At 42.2% G+C, this 6347-nt stretch overlaps 1 protein-coding gene across 3 annotated transcripts in view; it reads left to right on the plus strand.

The window, feature by feature from the left end:
• Positions 1-3746, plus strand: part of SH3RF2 (SH3 domain containing ring finger 2) — a 144814-nt gene extending 141068 nt beyond the window's left edge. For all 3 annotated transcript variants that reach the window (XM_063665246.1, XM_054489507.2, XM_054489506.2), the window contains exon 11: positions 439-3746. The gene's annotated coding sequence lies outside the window, so the exon portion shown is untranslated. The remainder of the gene's footprint in view (positions 1-438) is intronic.
• Positions 3747-6347: the final 2601 nt, after the last annotated feature.

Here is a 6347-nt window from a genome sequence, read left to right on the forward strand (position 1 = left end):
AAGGAAAAGCTCTCCCTTATGGTCAAGTGCCAACCTCTAAGTGTAAAAGGAATTATGGAATTAAAAAAAAAAAATTTGGCAACCACTCAGTAATAATTGGTTCAGGCAATAACCATGAATGAATATTAAAACTAGTGGATGAAAGCTTGAAAAGTCTCAGAATATCTCCTCACAAGATACTTATTAGTCACCGAAGGGGAAAAAAAATCACAACTTTACAGTAGACAATCACCTTAACCAAAACACCAAAGTTAGCATCACCAGCAATGGGGAAACAGATACTGTGTACCTCCTGATATGATGCACTCAGAAGAACACAGCATCTCTTCTGTGAGAAGATAAATTTCTGCCCAAAAGATGTTAAGAATTCTGAAGAACTATAGTTCTTCCCAGCTGCATTCGCACACAACAGACTCTGAAATCCTTTTTACTTTACAGAGCCTGCCTTGGTCATCTTCCCAGGAGGAGTTCATAAGAACTGGGATGCAGAAGAGAGCAAACGATCTGCCAGGATGGAAACTGCTCAATGAAGAGTTTGTGGACTGCATGATATTCCTTGAACATCAGGGATGGTACAGGGATACCAACAGTCTGGCCTCCAAGACAGGAGAGTAATAGGAGGAAGAGCAAATCTGTCTTCACCTGCAGTGTTAATGGGTGGTGGGCCAGAATGGAGAAAAGCAAGTGAGTCATGTGCTGCTACAGGTTACACCAGACTCCCATCCCTCTGTTACTCACTGCTGTTGTCAAAGCCAAACTTTATCTTGCTAATTTCTCACAGCTTGGCACCTAACAAATGACAAGGCAGGACATCCAATGCCTTCGAGCTCTGTGGTCTGGCCTGTCTCTCCAGATCAGATTTAGAGTGATGTAGCAGATGACATAATATTCTCTTTGATGTTCAATCCGAAGAGGCCAATGCTTCAGCACAATGTCCCCTAGCCATCACCCCCAGCCCGACTCCCCACCAATCATCCTGCATCCCTCTGCCACATCTTCATTCTTTTCCATTCTGTCTTTTCCCCTGATACCTTCTGACCCCGGGGATTTCTAATAGAACATAATGATCAAGGAAATAAAGACCTGGTACATAAAGAGTCTCAGAAAAAAAATCCATGATATTATATGAAAGATACCAAACTGCAATGCTTACAAAGAGGCTATTTCAAGTAGAAAGATATAAATATCACTTATAACGATGCATCCTTTATGTTCATAAATAAGTCATCGTAAAGAACAAGCCATTAAAAGACATTCTACTCCTTGTTTTTTTTAAAAAAAAAGACTATAATCTAAAATACAATTTTAAAATTACCTGTGCTAACCTGCAAGAGACATTGCTCACATAAATGAAATTCATAAATACCGTGATGTTATTTGAACCATATATTTTCATCTTCTCCTCCTCTCTTAAGACATCAATAATAATTTGATTTTTAAAGGCACATGCTGCTCTGATTATCAAAGACAATAACACAAATGCAGCATCACTGGGATATGTTGGTTGTTTTAAAGTTCAGATCCTAATTTTACACTGAAGCATCCTCAGTTTTTCATCCAGCCCTGCTTGTAAACAGGATCTAGCATCAGCCAAACCATGAGCAGAGTAAGGATTGCACCTGGAGGTTACAGAAACGTTTTCTTCTATGTGAAGCTGTCACATGCAGGGGTTAAACGGGCAGCCATCTTTTAATGCGATGAATAATTTGGACTTCTTAGCCACACCCTTCTCTCAGTTAACCACAGGAGGAGGTGACAATACACCACAAGAAGCCCCAGAGTTCTGGCTTTATCTGCCAAGTGGTAGGTGAGAAGGGAAGAGGTGGGATTGAGCACACTGGCTATTTATACCTTGTCTTCAAAGCCCTCTTAGTCACATTTCCATCTTCATGCATTGGCTTCTGCCTTACAATTGAGCAATAGGAAACCACCACTCCTAATTTTTGCACGTGCTGTCTTTTAAGCCTCTGGGAACTTTCCATGAGGTATAGTGGAGGGTTTCATAAGGATTTATCTCTTCCTTCGAACCTGCTTAGCCAATAAACCAGATATTTTTTTAAAACACAGCATACAGATTCCAAATGATCAAGGATCAAAAAGTGTTGGGGATGTCAGGAAGGAGGCAAGGATGGGCTTGAATGATCACAATGAGTCAACCCAGAAATGTGCAGTAGAATAGTTTGCTAATGGTGACATCTGAGTTTCATCTCCCGGAATTATTGTTTCTTATTATTACACTTTGGGTCAGGGGGAAGGCATGTTAAGGGTAAAAAGAGGAAGGAGAAAATAGATAAAGAGAAAAATTCATGCCTCCAGGAAACATAAGCAGAAAAACTATAGACTCTTGTGTCTCTGCTTATTTTTTTAAGTACAGTGTTTTTAATAGACCAAAGAGAATCTCTATGAGTTAACATGTATGTGAATAATGTTTATAAAAGGGGTATAATGTGTTAGTCATTATGGAATATTGTATAAATAAACCTTCCATATATAAAATATATAAAAGATATATAAAAAATGATTGCTTAGGGCAGTGGACACTTAAGGACTTCCAAACCTTTCATATCTTCATCCCAAAAAATAGAGCGTTCCAGGGCTGGCAACTTATTTCCTTAGTATATTCCACTGTAAAGCCAAGAGGTGTGGGGGCTTGTTTTCTGGTTTTGTAATTTGTAATAATCTGTATGGATTACTGTAAAATGTCTGTTGCATGTGTGTTGCTGTTGTTTACCCACATGGAGTCATCCACTTTGTATCCTGGAAAACCAAAAGGAATTTTCTTTTTTTTGAGACAGAGTCTCACTCTGTCGCCCAGGCTGGAGTGCAGTGTTGCCATCTTGGCTCACTGCAACCTCCACCTCCCGAATTCAAGCGATTCTCCTGCCTCAGCCTCCCGAGTAGCTGGGACTACAGGTGCGTGCCACCTTGCCCTGCTAATTTTTTGTATTTTTAGTAGAGACGGGGTTTCACCGTGTTAGCCAGGATGGTCTCGATCTCCTGACCTTGTGATCTGCCCGCCTTGGCCTCCCAAAGTGCTGGGATTACAGGCGTGAGCCACCGCACCCGGCCTGGAATTTTCTAGTAAGAAGAAAAACATACAGAATATGTCTTCACTGTTGGGTAACTCTCAAATTTGTAGCAATCTGAATTTTTTGTAAAACTGTGCTAATGGGATGTTTAATGTCAGAGTTATTGTCTCTCACTTCAATATCTAGTACTGGATAATGTTTCTCCTGGGAGCATATATGTTTTTTTTCAAGTCCTTTTTTCCTGGACTTAACATGTTCTTCTAGAAGACACCAGAAGTCATGACCCTAAGCCACCTCCCTTCAGGACCACTTTCTACCATCAGTTTTCAAAAAACTATCCACATGTTAATTCTGTTTTATGTTCTGTGATTCTGTGGTAGACTCAGTGCTTTCAGAGTCCAGAGCTTGACTTGGGTTAGTGGCCCTAATGAAGTGCTAAATTTGCCCTTTACCGCGAGACTGATCAGAAGAAGCAAAAGGGGAAAGGGGGCTAGAGGTCCACTCGCACCTTTTACATCAGACAAGAGGAGAACTGTGCCAGAAATCTGTGCATGAAACACCATCTGCTCTTCATGCAGGGAGGGGTCAACCGTGTGAACGTGCAGAGATTACTCGAGCCTCCTTTGCCAAAAATGTGCATTGTTCCCAGCTGAAAGCGTGTGAAGCCAAATATGTCTTTTAGCATGAAACAATAAAAACATGTTTATTTTCACTTAATAGGTTGTTCCCCAGGCCTGGATTTTTTTTTTTTTTTTCAGTAGCTGGTTTGGAGAGGGCAACACTTCATCATAAATTGTCAACAGTGAGCATTTCATTTCTCCCAAAGGGGCTTAACTCCTGGCAGCTGCTCTGGACATCCAAAAGGGAGGGTTGGGAGGAAAGGAAATCACTTTGACGGATGGGAATTGCTAAGTTTCAGTGGAGGTAGGCGGAGAAACAGGCAAGTAACACTTCCTTTTAATGCTCAGCGGGCTGAATTCACCTCTGTGGAGCAAACTGGTTTGTACAACCATGAGGGCCCACAAAGGCCTCTTGGCTGGAAGTCTTCTCTGCCTGATTAGTGCAAAGGTTAGGTGCACAGCCTCAAGTGCCTGATTTCCTGTGTTGCCAGCTGTTTAGCCTTGGGTAAGTTACTTAACCTCTCTGTGGCTCGGATCCCTTTTCTAGAAAATGGAGATGTAATAGCACCTTTCTGAGGGATGTTAAGGATAAATTTCTTAAAACATGTAGAGTGCTTTGAACAGTGCCTGGCACATATAAGTGCTTAATAAAATTAGTATTTTATCACCTTCACAATGTTTGCCATATCCATCTATCACCTGTGTTATTATTTACTTAAAATTCTTATTTTAATTGACTCAGTTTTCTTTTTTGAAGTGGGGGCAACTTCATCTCTAGTATCAACTTTCATCTAGAATTTAATTTAAAGGAAAACTATATGTTCCAATGGTAAATTAGTAAAATTTGGCCGGGTGCAGTGGCTCACACCTGTAATCCCAGCACTTTTGGAGGCCAAGGCAGGCGGATCGCTTGAGCCCAGGAGTTGGAGACCAGCCTAGGCAACATGGCAAAACCCCGTCTCTACTAAAAACACAAAACTTAGCCAGGCGTGGGGGCACACACCTATAATCCCAGCTACTCTGAGGCACAAGAATTACTCGAACCCGGGAAATGGAGGTTGCAGTGAGCCAAGATCATGCCACTGCACTACAGCCTGGGCAACAGAGCAAGATTCACTCTCAAAAAAAAAAAAAAGGAAAATTAGTATAATTTGCCACAAATATAAAGTAGCCATAAAACAGTAATCACACATATTTACTGAGTCCATCCTACCTGCCAGGCAGTGTGATAAATGTCTTGATTTACAATCCTCATGCCCTACAAGGTCAGTACTATCACCATCCCACTTCCCGGATAAGGAAACTGAAACAGAGAGAGGTTAGCAAGTTTGCCTATGGTTGTGTAATTAGTAAATAGAGGAGGCATTTCAGGCTGCAGAACCTAGGTTCTTTGGCACTGTTCGGTGCTGCTGCCCTAACAAAAACATCTACCAAACATGGTAGATGGTCGCTTCCTAGGGCTGAAATAAATGATCACAAACTGGGTAGCTTATTCTTTCACGGTCTGGAGGCTAGAAGTCCAGTATTAAGATGTTGGCAGGGCCATGCTCCCTCCAAAATCTCTGAGGGAGGATTTTCTCTTGCCTTTTCCAACCTCTGGTAGCCCCAGGCATTCCTGAGCTTATGGCAGCATCACTCCCATCTCTGCCTTTGTCTTCACATACCTGTCTTCTCTCTGTATCTCTATCTTTGTGTCTTTTCTCCTCTTCTTGTAAGGACACCAGTCGTACTGGATTAGGATCCACCCTGAAGGTCTCATTTTAAACTAGTTACAACGGCAAGACCCTATTTCCAGATAAAATCGTATTCACAGTTACCAGGGGTTAAGACTTCAACATATCTTTTGGTGGAGGAGTGGGAGTTGGGGAACACAGTTCCACCCATAGCTGTTGCTACCTGAGGTTTTGAATCTGGGGCCTGAAGATTTGTGTTACAGAAGTGTTCAAGATGAGCACCAACCTGAGACTTTCTCCTTCAAGCAATCAGACCTCAAGAGTTGGGACAAGGGAAAGACAATGGCTGATGTGTTTCAGTGACATTTCCAGCCAGTCCAGATGCTAACTAAAGTTAGCCACCTCCTGCCCCATCCCTGATACTCTAAGGAAGGTGGCTTGACATAAGAAAGCCACATAACAACTCCTCCAGCTTCTCAGACATCCCTCATGAAAGGATGGCAGTAGAAATCTGGAGGGGAAAAAGCAAGCTTCCAAAACTCCAGCAGGGGAGGGGAGGGACAAAACTCACCTCTAGGCTAGGAGCGATGGCTCATGTCTGTAATCCCAGCACTTTGAGAGGCCGAGGCGGGTGGATCACCTGAGGTCAGGAGTTCAAGTCCAGCCTGGCCAACATGGTGAAACCCCGTCTCTACTAAAAATGCAAAAATTAGCCAGGTGTGTTGGTGCATGCCTGTAATCCCAGCTACTCAGGAGGCTGAGACAGGAGAATTGCTTGAAGGCGAGATGGCACCACTGCACTCCAGCCTAGGTGACAGAGCCAAGACTCCATCTCAAAAAATAAACAAACAAGAAAACTCACCTCTAGATCTGCTTTATATGGCTGGACTGGAATAGCAAATTCAGACAAATGATAAAGTCATCAACAGGGAAATGTATAAATAAAGAAGAACAGTACAGACAGTAGGGGGGAAATCATTTATTTTCACACCATTTCAGTAAAAACTTAGGAAAAAGCAATTGTT

This window comes from Pongo pygmaeus, chromosome 4, assembly GCF_028885625.2.
Source record: "Pongo pygmaeus isolate AG05252 chromosome 4, NHGRI_mPonPyg2-v2.0_pri, whole genome shotgun sequence".
Lineage (NCBI taxonomy): Eukaryota > Metazoa > Chordata > Mammalia > Primates > Hominidae > Pongo > Pongo pygmaeus.